We start from the raw sequence: 17,692 nt of genomic DNA, 5'->3' as shown, positions 1-17,692 counted from the left end.
GCTAGCCGGTGCACGTGGAACTATCGCTCCAGGAAAAAGACATGAAGCTGCGGGCACGCAGGCCCGTCACGGCCGCGTGAACGCATCGTCGAGGGCAAGTGACAATCGAGCAAAGTGTGCCACCACGCGATCCGGCCGCAGCTAGGCCAGAGGGGTGCGCGAAACGAGTTGAACGCGCGCTTCGAGCTGCCTTGTAGCGCTGCTCTTCTTTCACCCGGTGCCGACAGCAAGCTGCACCCGTGTCCCGTCCGTTAGTCTTTCCGTGTCCTGTCGCAGCGTTCAGGAGGAGCTGCCGCTGCGGCCGGCAGCTGGTGCGCCGCAGTCGCATCGTCGGAGGAAGGGACGCCTACGACGGCGAGTTTCCCTGGATCGTGAGTACACCTTGGACCCTTGTAGAAGTGATCGTTCAATATTCGTGTAGTGCTACAGGGAGTCCGTGTGTGGCAGTAAAAAAAATAGTTTATTGGATTTGGCACTCGAGAGGGGCATTCTGCTGTATGCGGACGCCTTACTGAATCAACGGCTCCGCATAAACTCTGGTCGCCGGGTCCCTTTATCGCCCCCCCCCCCCCCCCGCCCGCGCATATACAACTAAATGCTTGGGTGACTTTGCATTACGCCCCAATCGGAATTCCAGCTGCGATCGCCTAGAATGGAAGTGAATACCTTGCGCTCGCGAGCTGTGGGCACTTATCTGTGGCATGCCATCGTGATTGTTGCGGCCGCTGTCTCCAAGGTAAATGTATACGTGGTATCGAATCTTACATAGAAGGGCGTATACATTCAAAAGATGGCGCTTCATTAGCTGTTGATGGGGCTTAGCTATGTAGGATGACAAAAGTCGAGTTTCGCTACAACGCCTTAAGACGGCGACAGGCTAGAACAACTGCAGAGCCTCTCCAGAAGCAAGCTTAAACCTATTTGCTGTATGCCTTTCTTTTTTGGAAGACCTTAACTACTTGTTTAACTTTACTTTAACTTTTTACTTTAACTACTTGCATAAAATATTTCTGAAGGTCTTTCAGTAGGTTCTTATCCTGGCACTATAAAAATTAAATCGTTTGCTCGTTCCGTGCCACAATCTGTGGTACTTGAGTGATGTACATCCAGTTCCGGCTTCGCGCCATTGTCTAGTAGCTCATAGCACTTCCGGGCGACGAGCGACGAATTCTAGATTTGCAGAACCGAGCGATCGCGCGACAAGACCGAGCGACCTGTTCAAGCGACGGCCCCATCCGTCGCTCGCCGCCGTCGCGCACAATATCGCTCTCATGGGGTTTAGCCTTGAGCCCATGTGCGGCGGTGATGCAGCGATGCTCCTCGATATCGAAAGCGGCAAAACAAACAACCGCAAAGAGAGTGAGGGACGACGCAAATGATTCGCTTTATCACTTCAGCTCCGAATTAACGGTTTCCCTACCGCAGCATTGCAAAAACTCGCGTGGCGCAATTCAATCAGCTTTGTGCCGGCGTGGGGCTTTTTACCATGCCTACTGCTGCGCAAAATGGTGCGACAGCTCTGCAAGTCGACGACACAATCTGTTCGCCAGAGTCCCCTCAAATAACGCGCGAATCGTCAGAAGTGTACATAGATCTACGCGTTTTTCTACATATAAATATTTTATTACAAGTGTGTGTTGTGTGTTGTGTTATTGTGTTAATGGTTTATTGGAACTCACGCCAGAAACTGTGCTAGAAACCGCCAGAAGGTATGCTCGTGTCTGCTCGTGTAAAGCAATGCGGTACGCATTGTCATAGCGCGAACAACATACTGCAAAGTGAATGAAATGGCCAGCAGAGCGCGTGCGTATAGTACGGTGAGCGGGAGAAGGGTCAGCCAAACAAGCGGGCGCCTATATCGAATTTATAACGGATTGTCATGGCGTGGTTCGATACGTTTTGCGCTATGTCTAGAGTTCACTAAGTCATTTTGTCGTCAAGCCTGAAAACAAAAACGTAATGCATTTTCCTTCTATACTTCTGGCAAATTAGATAAATAGAATACAGGAATGAAACCATAATGTCAACAAATATATTTGCAGGCATTTACGCGTTTGCTTCAGCACCCTGGACGCACTCGTGACAACCCAAAAATCCTTCCCATTCTTAGTCATTGCTTAGGTTCCGTTTAGGGAATGGGAACCTCTGCAGCGACTCTAGTCATTTCCCTAGCTTAGCGCCATCTCTGTCACGAGAGAACACTTCAGACGGAACAAGAAATGGTTAGGACATATCCGTTAAAAAGCAGGGACGCAACTTTTGTTGACGGCGCCAAATTTACTTTGTTGACCTGCCATTACTCTCTCTCAGCACAACTCGATGGGCGCTTAGAGCTTTTAGCGCGGAATTTAAGGCACTGCTCTAAACCTACGGCCGTTCAAATGTCGCAGTCACACCCATCTACTGAACATAATTTCTTTGAGGGCCGAAGAAAGCACTGGATGTCGAGCGCTGGCTTATTGTCAGACTGCAATCTAGTTGGCCAGTGAAACCGCACGAAAGCAGCTGTAGTGAACAATTAAAGAGCTTTAGATTAGAGGCCGCAAGCCGCACCCAAGCGTTGGAGGAAAACACCGGGCGTACAAAAGAACCCAAGGGAAGCACAAAAGAGCATGAAGGGCACAGAGTGGAGTTGGCGGCCCTCAACACTTGGGTGCGGCTTGCGTCCCCTGTTCCTAAACTTTCTATTAGAGTGGCAGCATAGGGGACGAGCCACACCCAAGCGATGGGGGACACAAACTCCATGGTGGGCCCTCCGCGCTCTTCTGTGCTCGCTTTGGATACTCTTGTAGGCCAGGTGGTTTGCGTCCCTTAACCTAAATCTCTCTATAATTTGGTGTTGTAAACTACCCTTGACTGAGTCCATTGACCCACGATGAAGAACACTCGAAAATACCGCGCCACCAGAATGCAGACAAACGATGGACGATCGAAACTACACAGCGTGTGAGGGTGGCGTATAGTAGCACTTTACGAGCCCGTCTGTCTAATGTTACGGTTCACTGTGTGCGGCGCGGCGATGAATGGAACGGATGGCAAACGCTTGAGACTGGACGTGCCTAATCGTCACGCTCGTCAACATGAAAAGACTTGTCCGTCGGGTGTGTGCGACGCGATTATGCACCAGCGCAAATCCTATTCTCCTTTGCCCTACATTCAACCCCTCTACATCAGGGAGTGGTTTCTCTCCGTATTCCTCTGTGTAGATTGACCAGTATGTTGACCCGACGTGACCTACGCGCACCACCTCTATGCCAGGGAGTGGTTTCTATCCGAATTTCCTCTGTGTGGGCAGGCCAGTATGCTGACAAGGCGCTCTATACCAGGCAGCAAGAGAGAATGAGGTTGCCCGGATGGTGTAGGCTATACGAACGCCAGCGAGACGCCACGCGTACGTCTCTGCCTTTGTGTGCAGGAGAACGCACGCCTAATGTTTCTGTATTTTTGCCTTGTAGCACACGGCTCAACTGTAATGATATATTGGACTTCTGTTATTGTTTTTGCATCACCTAGTCTTACCTGCCGAACGCTCTCCGACGGTCAACCCGGTTCGAGCTGTAAGGAGACGCTGTTGAAGGTCGCCGAAACCCCGTCCCCGTAACAACCGGTGCCAGCCCGTACCAACTGGTGGCAATCTTAAAAGCTTTTTTAGTGGGCGCTGAAAGGAGATATTTATTCTTAACAAGAACGTGAGAGGGAGTTCTTTTCTTCCATTGCGAAATCTAAATAAAACTGCTTAGGAATTTTATTTTGTTTGAATGAGATAGTTTTATCTTGTTTTCAATTAAAAAAATTTTTTTTCTTTAACAATATTTGGTCCCTCAATACCAAGTCATGCTTCAGTCGCAGCTCCCGTAATTGTCATTGTTGATGCAACTGACAATTAGTTCTGGACCTCATTTCGCCCGAAGCTTCGCGACCCATTTGAACCGACTTTTCCTTCTTAGTAAAACATCGCTTGCTGAAAAAAAGAATGGCGAAAAACAAGCGTTCAGCCTGGTTGATTACGCTTCTGTTTTAGATGTTCTCGAAATGAGTCAAGACAATACTCTGAATATCAAATGTACTACCAAGGTCAAATTAAATGCCAGAAGTGGAGCTTCATCCCGACGAATAATTGAAGGTGCGCGCCGTCGACCGCTCATCCTTGTCCACATGCACGCGCATGTAGTTGGCACGGAATGTGTGGGGCTGCTCACTCTAGTGCGATTATGTGGCCTGTATGCTATTTCGTTCGATGCTTGTTTTCTCACCCGAACCGTAGCAGCGCCATTCCCATGCTTCAAATAGGGCTTTAGTGTGTTCTTAAGGCACTTTTGTCGGTGCAAGTTAGAACCAGCTAGCGCAAGACTTGGGTAATTGAAGATCGCTGGGAGAGGCCTACGTCTTGTAGTGGACATAGAAGTAGGCCCATGATGATAGACACTTTGAGTACCGCTTTTGAGATCTGCGAGCAGTTCGTCCAACTGAATCTAGGCGGTGCCATCTGCCTAAAACGCGCCTCTCAGTATTTGTGGTTTTGTGCGGAGCAAATAATTCGTTCACTGCAGTTGTGGGCAATATGTACAGGCGGCTGCCAGCTGCATCACGAGGCAAACGCTAAGGAAATGCGGCATGTCGAAAAAAAAAAAGACGGCGTCATTAGTAGCAAAAATCACGAATAACAGAGCACAGAGCTGCCGCAAAAACAAAATTCTGCGCTTTCTGAGGAATCCTTCTTTTTGTGCACTCCCGAAGCCTCCTCCGTTCAGGAGTAGGGATGTGCAAGAAAATGTCGCGCATTCTTCTCACATTTCTACGAGAGACTGGTCTGGCATCGTGTTCGCATATTTTACGGGGAGAGAGAGAAGTTCAGGTGCAGCAGTTGCTTGCCAGGTCAGCCAAACTATTCCCTCCTGTAGCAACATCATCACTACCGGCATCAGAGCACGGAGCTTGCCTCGGTGAAAATGTCGCGGTTGTGTGCTACATCAAAACTGCCTGTGCACGTGACCGGGTTTTACAAACGGAATCATGCCACTCTGTACAAGCAAAATTAACCAGCAATGCTGAATCATATATTCTTAAAGAAATTATTTTGATTTCCGCGTATAGATACTGCGACGCATTGTAATTAAATTGCTGCTTACAATATAATTGAGCGAATGGCACGAAGGCCATGGGTACTGCGGTATATTCTGAAGCACATCGAATGACGACGAAGTGTCATCTAGGCAGAACATTTGTTTCTGTGCTCTGTGAATTTTTTGTGAAATCTTCGCCTTTCGAGGTGCCTCGATCGCATCCCCGTCTTGCGGCCATGGACGCGGAGCATGCCAAAGGCCCGCCTGGCCACAAGTCATCACGGTTGTCAACCGCAAGGAAGCGAGTTGGCTCCGCCAGTGACACCGAAGACTCCGAGCTGTACTCTATGTCGGAAGACGACTCATCCGACGACGGCTTCATAGCCGTCTGGAGTAAGAGGGTGAAGACAAAGAACTTCAGCACACCGCCGTCAACTCCTGCGAGTACAACGACTATGAAGTCAAGGCCTGCGCGCTGGCCACACGTCATCATCTATATGCCGTAAGAACCGTCAAGCAACCTACAATTGCTGAACAGGCAAGCCCTATCCATTTTTGAGGAATGTGCGGTGCCGGATCAAATTAAAGACATCAGAATAAATCCACGCAAGAATATACTCGCCATAGACGCATACAACGCGAGTGCGCTTGGAAAACTTCAAGAAATCATGGAGCTAGGCGGAATCAAAATGCGCCCCTTTATCCCGATCGACGACACATCCATAGCCGGTGTAATTTACGACATTGACGTTGCGATTCCCAATGATGACTTACCTAGCCTCATCAAGCCGGCAAACGAGGGCATGATCATTACACAAGTGCGCCGCCTTGGGAACGGACATGCACTTACGACATCCGGTTCGACCATTCATCCAGAAGCCGCTTCAATGCCACCAGTGTTTCAGGCTAGGACACGGGAAGGGCGTGTGTCCTAACTCGCTACTGCGTTCCCGTTGCGCTGAACCTCATGTAGAAGAGACCTGTGGTGCCACGGTTCAGAAGTGCGCCAACTGTAGCGGCCCTCACCCGGCCTCGTCAAAAGACTGTCCCCGCATCAAGAGGGAGCGCGCGGTTCTCAAGCAAATGGCCACAGACAATTCAGCCCACAGGGAGTCAGCCGAAGTAGTCCGGCGTCGACGTCGGCACCATCGTACGTCTTCAAAAAAGGCGCATGCGCGAAGTGGTAGCACCCACTCCACTGCGGTACCACTTAGTTGCGCCGTGAAAGGGCCCACCACTTCCACGAAGGAAGCAGATTAGACTTTTTCTTTCGAGGAATGGCCTACGCTACCGAGCCGCTCCCTTGCTAAGGAACCTCAGAAGATCACGGCCCCACCGGAGCCTTCTCCGGCCATAGATGATTCATCTAAAACAGATCGTCAAGTCATCTCGGTGCTACGTTCCCTCATGGAGGCCATCCGAGCGATTTTAGTAGACATGGAGACACCATCTGCTCGAAGCGCACTTAAAGTCCTGGACTCCTTAAGCCCATTGCTTGAATCCCTCAACTCGAAAGATGGCTACCCATACCCATTCCTTCCGAAAACAAGTCAAGGCAGCGTCCGTCATCCAGTGGAACGCCAGAGGGCTAAAATCACGAATTTCAGATTTTCGTCAGTTTGTGTACGCCAATGTGTTTCCACTCATCGTCATTTGTGAGCCCAACTTGTCGAAACCAATCAGACTGTCAGGGTGACAATTTATCATGTCATAACAAATGGTGCCTGTAGCAAAATAATTGTTTTTGTTCGTCGTGAACTCACCTATGTTTTGCAACCAGTTGCGTCCCACGACGACAACCAATATATATGCATCACCGTTAAAAAGAACAAACTCTTGTTTACTCTCATTGCGTGTATATATCGCCTTGGCGTGTGTACATCGCCTTCCAGCATTTTCGATACTATAAGATTAGCAGATATCTTGAGTGTTTGTCCCGCCGCATGGGTCATCGTAGGAGATTTGAATGCAGACCATCTCGCATGGGGAAGTACAACGACAAATGCAAGAGGACGAAGATTAGCAAGCATCGCCTACAACTATGGCCTTACTCTCCTGAACGATGGTAGCCCCACCTTTCTTCGAGGTGTGACATACGACAGCTGCCTCGACCTTGCTTTCGTCTCCATCTCTCTCGCCAGATGTGTGACGTGGTTTTCAGACATTGAGGCACATGGGAGTGATCACATTTCCACCTATCTCAACATCAAGGGCCTGTCGTCCAGCTCTGGCCCACGGAATACCATTCGGACGATTCATGGGCCAACTTCAAATCTGATATGGAAGATGCCTGCCGCAAGGGCCTACCCTCTGGGTTAGAGCAAACAATTAAAAATGCGATGCAAAACGCCACTCGCATGATGACGAGCTATTCCACGTGAAATGATTTCGACATAGAATTAGAACGACTTCGAGCACTTCGTCGCCGGGCGGAACGTCGATTTCGGCGTACAAAATCAATCCATGACCTTAGGGCAGCCAGGAGAATGCAAACGAAAATTCAGCGTCGTATGGATAGATTAGCGTCGGAACGTTGGGCAATGTTTTGCCAGACACTCGACCCCCGGAAGCCACTGTCTCACATTTGGAAAACGGTGCAAGGTCTGCGTCGCCTTCCGGAACAACGTTTTCCATTCAAGGCGCTCGCGCTTTTCCAAGGGCGGCAAGACATCGATGTCGCAGAAGACTTTTGTGCATGGATCGCAGACCAAGTGACTCGTCCAGATCCTCCAGCCCGAGATGACGTCCCCCATTCCCGTGATTGCTGCATGGACCTTCCTTTTACAATGGAGGAGCTCGAGGCGGCACTAGCTCTCTCTGCAGGCGGTCATCATCTCCGGGTCCAGATGGTATATCATACCGAGCCTTGTGCTATCTCGGAGAATCCGCACGGATAGAATTGTTGAGTCTTTACAACTACTCATGGCAGGAGGGAAATGTTCCTGACAAATGGAAAGTAAGCCGCCTGGTGCCACTCTTGAAGCAGGGCAAATCCCCACTAGAGCTCACGTCTTACCGCCCAATAGCGCTGGGCAGCTGTGTAGGAAAGATAATAGAACGGATGGTCCTTGGCCGCCTGGAATGGTACCTTGAGCACTATAATATATATCCGAATTCCATGGCTGGTTTCCGACGTGACCTCTCTTCCATTGACAATGTAGTGATCTCGTTTCATATGTCCTGCACGAAAGGTGCCGTAAGCGCTTATCTGCAGCCTTATTCTTAGATGTGAAAGGGGCATAGGATAACGTATTACATGATGCCATTCTCGACGCTCTTGCGACGGTTGGCCTAGGTGGTCGAGTCTTTTTGTGGATTGCAAGTTACCTATCTGCAAGATCATTCTATGTGTTAACTGACGATGGCCCAACTACGCGACGTTATACCAGCAGGGGCGTTCCTCAAGGTGGTGCTCTCAGCCCGACGCTATTCAACCTCGCTCTTGTTGAACTTGCTGAATACTTGCCAACTACCATCAAAATTTCTATATACGCAGACGACATCTGTGCCTGGACTTTGGCAGTTACACGTCCTCAGATACGTGCGCGGCTTCAAAGAGCGGCAACTTTGACAGCGAGCTACTTGTGTAAACAAGGTCTCAGCATATCACCAGAAAAATGCGCCCTAGTGGCATTTACTCGCAAACCAATGACGCCTTATGTCATCTCAATCAATGGGCGGACCATTTCCTATGTCAGAACCCACATATTTCTTGGCGTAATTATAGACCGAGACCTCTGTTGGAGCCTGCACGTGGCCTACATGAAACGGCGCCTGACAGCAACTTCCCAGTTTAAATACTTGACAGGAAAGACGTGGGGGATGTCAGTAGACGCAATGCTGAAACTCTAGAGAACACTCTTATTTGGCTTTAAGATATAGTCTACCTGTACTGAACAACACCTGCAAGACAAATATTCGTGTTCTGCAGGCAGCACAAGGTCAAGCACTCAGTTTGCCTTGGTTTGCCCAGATGCACGTCAACAAAGGCAACTATTGCGATTGCTCGGGACCATCCCATGCGAACTCACATTTATGGTGGAAGCGCTGAGAACGCACATCAGACATGCACGTGCACGTGCCCCCTATCACCACCTTACAGCACTACCTTCAGACAGGCACCAAGCATCATTCTCAAACTATCGTCAAGTACAACGACAAACTTCCCTCAGGCTTCACCGCCGCATCTAAGCCATCGATACCCTCTTGGTGTCTTCTCAGCCCCACAGTTCATCTCAGTGTACCAGGAAGCGGGAAAAAGTCTGAGCTATCGTCGCCTGGGAGGAAGCAACTGTCTCTGCTTCTTCTGCACGAGAGGTATGCGGACAGTGAACAGATTTATACTGACCGTTCCACAAACATCCAGTGTTCGTCCGGTGCTGTGGTCGTCCGAGCAAGAGCTATTACCATTAGCTTTAGGACTGACCATCCAACGACATCGACATCTGCGGAACTAGCTGCTCTTCGCGCTACACTTTGTTTCGTCAATCGGGAACCACCTCGACAATGGTAAATCTTCAGTGACTCAAAAGCAGCCCTACAATCTGTGCTATCAGCTCTGCGTCGTGGGCCATTCAAACAGCTCGTATTCGATATTAGATGCCTACTCCGTACATCACATGACAAAGTACACCACGTCACGTTTCAATGGCTGCCAAGTCACTGCGGCGTCATAGGAAACGAAGACGCCGATAATGCCGCTCGGGCAGCTCCTGAAGACACACAGGAAGATGTCGTACCACTTTCACGGCCCGACGCAGCCAGCAGACTTCGAGTGCTTGCACAGGAGATCTCGCTCTCTCTATGGTGCACACCAAGCAGCCAGACCAACCGGAGCAATCGTCAATACGACCTGCCCTCTTTGATGCATCTCTGTATGCCAACTGGACTCCGCCGAAGAGAGGCCACTCTGCTTTATCGCTTATGGCTAGGGGTGGCCTTCACGAAATCTTATTCATTTCACATTGGAATGGCCGACAACGCTCTCTGCAATGCCTGTCTTTACGAGGAGACGCTAGAAGACATTCTGTACTACTGTCCTGAATATAATGTTCAGAGACAGTCCCTGGCGTCCGTTCTAGCGCACCTTGACAATAGACCATTGTCAGTTGCAACTATTTTCACATATCGCCGACAGAAGACATCGCAGCGGAAGGCGATGAAGGGACTACTTCGGTTTTTGAAAGATACGGGCTCGGACTAGCGGCTGTGACAGTGACGTCACCTACCGCGCAATAGTGACGGACTGCAACTGACGATGTGTGTGCTGTGTTATATGCTCTCTCTCTCTCCTCCCCATCTTTCATCCCACCCTTCCCACTCCTGTGTAAGGTAGCAAACCGGTTAAGCTAACCTAGTTAACCTCCCTGTCTTTCCTTCTTCACTTTTTCTCCCTTCCTTCCAGGAGCACATCGCTTTAACTATCAAACTTTGCTCGAGTTCGTGCTAACGATCAGCGAATCGTATGCTAACCTCCGCGAAATGCGCGTAGCTTTATTCCCGTGCCATAGAGGTGGCAGCGGCGCCCGTTTGTAAACTTTTCGTGAAATGCTCCGAATTGTGCATCAGCACGTGTGACAATTTTTGAGATAAACTTACCATTCTTCGCATGGTTGAACCATGGCAGCAGTGCCTTTCAACAAATAAGTGAAATATACACGATAACACGCGGTGAAGCTTTAGGGATTATTCGCGTATACGCTATCGCGAGGAAAAATGCCGCGGGAGCGCGAAATGCGCAGTGCAGCCGCTGCATTGTCCGTTCTCCGCTTGTGCCGTCGTGGTGTTTTCTACATCGTGGCATAAATACGAGTGCACTGCACGAGAAGATTTAGAGGATTACATCTGCCGAAGACGACCAGCGGTGAAAAAGACGAAGTAATGCGTCGTGCACTCCATGATCCTCGCTTCAACTCAGATCGATTCAGGTATAGTTTGGACGTGCATTCATGAACACGCCGGTTCAAGGAAGTATCAGGCAATGCAGTAGACTTCAAAGTTGGACACATTTCCTCTCGGGAAAAGCCTCACTAAACAGAAATTTGTGGCACTCCCCTCTTCATCTAATAGCATTTACAAACAACAACACTTTTTTGGTGTACGGTAGCGTACGGAACTCAGTTCTCTGAATATAGGAAAATCGCAACATGGGAGACGGAAGTTGTGTTTCGCATTATTTTTCCCCCACCATTTCCTTGCGTATCACGTATTGTTTAGGTATCCTGCACTAAATATTTATCTTTCTTGTTTCAAAATGAACCTTGTTGGCAGAAAAGGAATTTGAACATACTTCCGATGCAGTGTTCAAGCAGAATTTTACGCAGCTACAATGTACGCTGTGTGTTATACAGTATTCGGCCACTGTTGGAGGGAACATCTAACCAGTAGTAAATCCAGCATAACTACTGCATCTCAACGTCCTTGCGGGAAAGAAGCGACCGATATATCTACATTGTCGAGTAAACTGGCACTAGCTTAAGGAAATAAAACATATAATGATGTTTCGAGACCGCTACGGGTCCCTTCTTCACAATGAAGATGAGCGCAAGAGGGGGTGATTATGTGTTAGGTGACGCAGAGTGCACATGTATATCTCGAGGAGATTCCCCCGTGTCCGGTTAATCACATTACTAGCCGTTTGAATATGAAAAGATTTTAAGCGTAGTCTTGAAGATAGGCGCTTCTCTGTCTGCGTATATCTACATCTATACATAAAATGTTCGTGGAGGTTATGTGTGCCGTACTTCAAAGATAATCGATGGCAAAACACGGTGCCCGCCGGCTTCCTTTAACAGTGGACCACAATATATATATATATATATATATATATATATATATATATATATATATATATATATATATATATATAAATTATAATATAATGTGTGTGTGTGTTCGCTCTGGAAGAAGTTCGCTGAGCTAGCCTGAGTAGCTCACAATACTTGTCCTTGCGCTTTCCGTTTCTAATGTTGTTATATTTCCAACAAAAGTGCTTCCAATGTTTTTTTAAAACTACAGCACTTAATGAGACTGGAACGCTTTAGTGTGCGTATGTCTATCCATGGGCGTACAGTCGAGTGCAAAAGTGGAGACCATGGCATATGCAAAAAGAATAAAAGACTTCTAGTACAGCCGTGCAGCGTGGAATTGTGTAAAAGCATAGCGCTGGTCAAGCACGTGGGCAGTACACTTGATTTCAGCCTTTATGTCTAGGCTGAGAAAAAAAAATTTAGCGGCAACTCTGGTCCTGAAACTATTGTACTCGACTGCATGTGTCGTTTGTGTGCTTTTGATCAGTGAATGTGTTTACCACCTTTCTCACCCAACGCCTGGAGTTGCATTCAGTACCGTCAACCTGGCAAGCGTCTCAGCTTTTCTTTGACGTGCCCCTGCCCATGTCGCGCCATATTGGGTTGACAAGCGCAGTTCATACAAGGCGCGCTAAAGATCGTGTCTGTGCCGCGGAAAGAGCTTAAATATCGAATGAAACGCCGTTGGCCCTTCTCGCGGACGCCGTGCTCCCAGCCGGAGAGTGAATGTCAGGCGCCCAAGTGCCCCTACGTAATTCGCAGTGACGTCAGAAACACGTGGCTTTGAGAATTATTCAAAGTAACAGCAATTATTTGTTTTATCTGTTGCTTTAACTGACCACTGAAACTTTCGGTAAATACTAAAACGTACAACGTCTGTGTGCCTATTTTACTTCGTACCGTAGCGAAAGAGATGTACGCTTCCGTTTCGTCTACTTGTTCACAAGATGTGCAGTCGCGCGTGCAGAGAACGAAACTATTATCGACAGTATTCCAGCGCGCGATCATTCTCTGTAATCTGCTCGCGTCTACCGCAGTGTTAATGTGGCACTAACTCATCATACCGCATGTCTTGTAGCTGCGGTACAACGACGTGGTGTATCACGGTAAGAATCCATGAGTCAGGCCAGCTTCTCCAAACGTGCGCGCACTGAGGAATTCAATTCGCCGAAGCAGCCAAACAACAACGCATATTCTCGTGCGTAGCTCGCAAGATCGTGCACAGAGGGAAACGAAACAAACGCAGCAGCTCGGGGGTTCGCGCGCGAGACCATCACCGGAAGTGCGCTAAGCAGCAAAAACACAATAAGAAAAAAAAAGCAGACCATGATTAGTATGCAACGTGATCCTCCTGCTCTGGTAGACGAGAACGCAGGGAAGGAATTTTGCTTGGGGAGGTTAGAAGGGAGCAAGTGGCGAGCGTGTCTACGTTTGCAGTGAAGCTTGCCTCCTGGAATCATGGTTACGCCACATATCAAATATTTCTATCTCTGCTAATAATGAACCAATTTGAAAAATTATTACAATAGAACGCTCCCTAGAGGACACGTAACAATTTCCAGCGTATGACCGAAATTTCCTATGTTGCCTGGTAAGGAGCTCTTTAAGGAACTCGTCTCTCTCTCTCTCTCTCTAAATATTTCGTCTGATACGCACATGCAAGGCGCTACCGCTCCTGAGATTGAATCACGTGCCGTACTTTGTAATGGTTGTTTTCGCCCAATTATATATTTTTTTCTTGTCATTTGTCTCTCCGAGTGGCATGTCGGCTATACAGCGGAGTCCGGGCTTCGTACAGGCCGATTACGCAGAACAAAAGGAATATAAAAATAAAAAGAATCGTATTACATTAAAGTACCGTCGCAAGCGGCATTCCTTTTGCAGTTCCTTTACATGCTCGGAAAAAAATTCTTTGAGTATTTCTCAAAGTACCCACCAAACGCACTCAATGAGACACGAGCAGATTCTTGAAATAACATCCTGTCGATTTACCTTTTTATTATATGATGTAGTCTCTTGTAGTACCTGCTGTCAGTCACATTAATGCTAGCATACATCGGCGTTATATGCGACTCGTACCAATTGCTTTCTTTCCTGTCGTTGTTCAGTATTTCAAACTACGAAAAATGATGCTGATGTTTTGAAAAACAGTTTTAGGCGTACAATATTATATGCTCTTATTTTATGCGAAACCTTCGGTAGCTACAACTGGGCATTGGCATTCATAATTTATGAGTTGAGTCCATTCTCTCGTTTGTTATTTTGTGGCGATTGTTCTTTTAAGACTGCTGTTACCCAGACTTTATGCCTCACTGTAAAAAAAAAAAGATAGAAAAACAAAACAGAGGGTACATCAAGCAAGGTCAAAAATGCCCTTCGTCATTTATTCACAAGTAGTTTTCTTGTTCTCGACATCGCTATGACTGGTTTACTGACTTGCTCACCGGTTAATTGAGTGATTACGTGTTTTGCAGGTATCGCTGAGAATAAACGGGCAACATGAATGCGGTGGCACAATTATTGGAAAGCGATGGATACTTACAGCTGCGCATTGTCTCCAAAGGTAAGTTATCTGCATGAAAGCTTTCTTCAATGGTACTTTCAGATGACCAGAAAAATGCACTCATAAGAAATGTACACTATGCACCCACCGAATTTTCTCCTGGTTGCGTAATGCCCTAGAAACTAATAAAAAAACTCAACTTAGTTATTTTTTTTATTTAGAGTGCTCCAATAATATTTCTCAAACAAGAAACGATATGTCAGAATTATTTAACTAAGGCAATCACACCAAAATGAAATGTTCAAATTGAGTGTATTATCGTTGTATTGGTGGTTCACGAGGAGAACGGTCTTTATTGCGGTACCAAATTAAGAACGTTACGTCATGCCAGAGAAATATACTATAGATGTCTAAAACAATAGATATGCTCTACCTGATAGCAATAACATATCTGGAATGTAAACCGAAAAAGAAAAATAAAGAATTGGGAACCTCGTCTATCTGAACACGCTTCCCGGTGCGAACAATAACCTCCAAGTCAGCGTAGTGTTTATAACAATTCTAAATTTATGCTGCATTAGAAGAGGAAAAAAAATCCGAAGAACAATAGACCAGCCAGGAGCTTTATTGTTTTAAAACAGCATTTTCTTTTAGAACTCTGTGTGTAAAATCATTGTGTAAAATCTGGAACGCATATGCCAGAAGTGACCCTCCGAGTTCGTTTCAAGTGTGTGTGTCGTACGAAATCACCAGCTCCGATTCGCAAATTGCAATATGTGCCTTGTAATAAACAGTAAAAATCTTAATTAGTAGCGTTATCATAGCTGGTCGATGATGCACTTATCGTGGAAGTAATGCCCGCCTCTACCAGTAATGCAGTTCAAAAAGTACAGCTGTGCTATTTGCAGCAGGCGACTTTTAAAGATTATCTTTAAATAAACCGCTATATATATATATATATATATATATGGCAAACCTTTGATGTTCTTGCAGTGGCGCAAATATCTGTTTTCGCTGGAACTGCCAGATCCGGGCTGTGAAACGCTGTCGGGCGTCCTCGATTTCTTTAATGGTTCCGAGGCCAATTGCGACTGCGGCTTTGATGGGGATCTCGTCACGAAACACATCGTGCAATGAGCCGATTTTTTTTTTTTTTTTGCTATTTATCACGGTCTCTTTCCACGCGGATGGGTACTGTTTTCAAGCGCCGCCTCCTCGTCAACGATGGCGCGTATGCGGCTACTGCTTATTCTTACGGTGTATGCTGTTGTGTTTATGCTGTTTTATGCTGTAAAACTAGTGATACGCGGTCGGTCTATGAAAGAATCAGATGACGGCATGTAGTATGCAACATCTTTTTGCATTCTTTTCTTGCGTTATATAAAGTGAAGAATTAAAGCGTGACCTACAAAAAATTTTTTTTATCCACTACCGTCACAAAGTGCTTAGCAATTTTCAAAGAAATCGAATCTACTAGTATACTACTGTAATTGTTTTTAGTCTGCATTTTAAAAGCACGGAGCTATTGGCAAGCAATGCACAGTGCTCCTAAACTGCACCACCATCTCGCACGCAGGAAGTGGCAGTAGAAGTTAATGATGTTGCCGTGAGGCTAACTAGAAAAAGAAAGGATACTATATCGCGTATATATGTATACGCGATATAGTATCTTTCTTTCTTTCTTTTTCTTGTCTTTAGATATTCTTTTCATTGTTCATTTATGCCCAAAAACAACACAGCAACACAGGGGCTGACGCAACCCAGGAGCTATGAGAGACGTCGTATTAGAAAAGTCCGAAATTATTTTGGCCGCCTGAAGATTTCTTTTTTGAACGTGCACCCCAGCGCGTAACGTGCAGCCAAAGCAGGGTGCACGATTGTTTATTGCCTTCCTTCCACCTCGAAACGCGGATGGATGCCACGCCTAGGAATGACCACCTCGTACTTAAAAGCTGAAAGCTGCATACGCGTTCAGCCGTTATGGCGGGCGGATGCATTCGCAGGATTATCGTTAAGCTTATCAAAAGCAGAAACGCGGAATGAGGTACTTGCGAAAAACAAACATAAGAATGTGCCCTCTTTGAGGCTATATAGTGTTCATTCATACGAAAAACACAACTTCTGGCTTCGTTGCACGGAGGCCTGTGTGAGGAGAAATAAGTTACGCAGCTTGATGGTTTTCATGCAGCCCGTTCCCGCACTACTGAGCCAAGCGAACTTGTTTGCGTGTACTTAGCAGACTAGGTATAGCGTATTTTAATGAGCTATAGCATATTCTAATCTACATAGAGCATTGTGCATTCCGAGCTGCTATAAATGTTTTCATAAGCGGCTTCCATGCATGGGCTGACTGACGTGTCAGCAATCTTGGAAGAATAACAAAATTTAAAAATATATACATTTTAATATGTAATTATTATCACTTCAGCTAAAAACAAATTGGTATTGCAAAGGAACAACGCTACAATGGTACACATTTCGCTGATGTGTATCAGTGTTAGGTTTGTTAGTCATGATTCGCGAGCAGAATGTTTAGCGCTCAGCAATCACCACTGTTGCTGCATCCGTGGTTGCTCCATGTAGACGAAGCGCTAAGCAACAACAAAGGTAAAGCACATGGGCATATGACCAACGGTTTGCTTCGTTTCAATTGGACGGCGATGCACTGGTCTGCGCCTTCAATTTCAGAAATTGTTCAATCGTGGATTTCTTCCTGCATGATGCAGGCACTCAACTGGGTCACCAGTGCTCACATATATCTCTAGCAAAGACTCTTCAGGAGCCAAAGCTCGTGACTCCTACCGGTCGTTTATATTCTTAGGGCTAACTTGGATTCAGTCATTTTCGCATACAACTAATTAGAAAGAACAGGCTCCGGTGAATTGAGATGGCAGGCGAGATTAACAACCAAAGAGTCAAACGACCCAGTAGTTTTCGCGTGTATATAAGTGTGTGTGAACTGACTGTGAAGCTAAGATCGGTTGCTTCATGTTGCGTATCGACAATAGAGAAATGTCTCGCACAGCAAATTCCGGAGCGAACGCCCCTTCTTTCTTTACATGTTGCGACGGGACCACATGAACATGCTGTGAACTAAAATGAGCTGCATTCATAACAAGAAAAAGTGCGTGTTGTAGCTTTTGTTCAGTGAAAAATGTAAATACCGCGATGCCGATTGCAACGTTTTCGAGAGGCAGCGTTCTATGCGGTTTGAATTCCTAGTTCAGGTTTTGACATTCCTTAGTATGGGATGCATATATTCATTCTCACCATGCCTGTTGTTTGTCCGAGGCCAAGAAGCACATCAGGGAGGCGGT

The 17,692-nt window shown here is 46.7% G+C and overlaps 1 protein-coding gene across 1 annotated transcript in view; it reads left to right on the top strand.

Moving 5' to 3' along the window:
• Positions 1-215: 215 nt before the first annotated feature.
• LOC140218611 (serine protease 27-like) overlaps positions 216-17,692 on the top strand; it is a 30,378-nt gene continuing 12,901 nt past the window's right edge. Inside the window, exons 1-2 of the mRNA XM_072288429.1 lie at positions 216-371; positions 14,347-14,435. The gene's annotated coding sequence lies outside the window, so the exon portion shown is untranslated. The remainder of the gene's footprint in view (positions 372-14,346; positions 14,436-17,692) is intronic.

Source organism: Dermacentor andersoni, chromosome 5, assembly GCF_023375885.2.
Source record: "Dermacentor andersoni chromosome 5, qqDerAnde1_hic_scaffold, whole genome shotgun sequence".
NCBI lineage: Eukaryota > Metazoa > Arthropoda > Arachnida > Ixodida > Ixodidae > Dermacentor > Dermacentor andersoni.
Note: the sequence above shows the minus strand (reverse complement) of the source record. Positions and strands in the feature narration are given on the sequence as shown.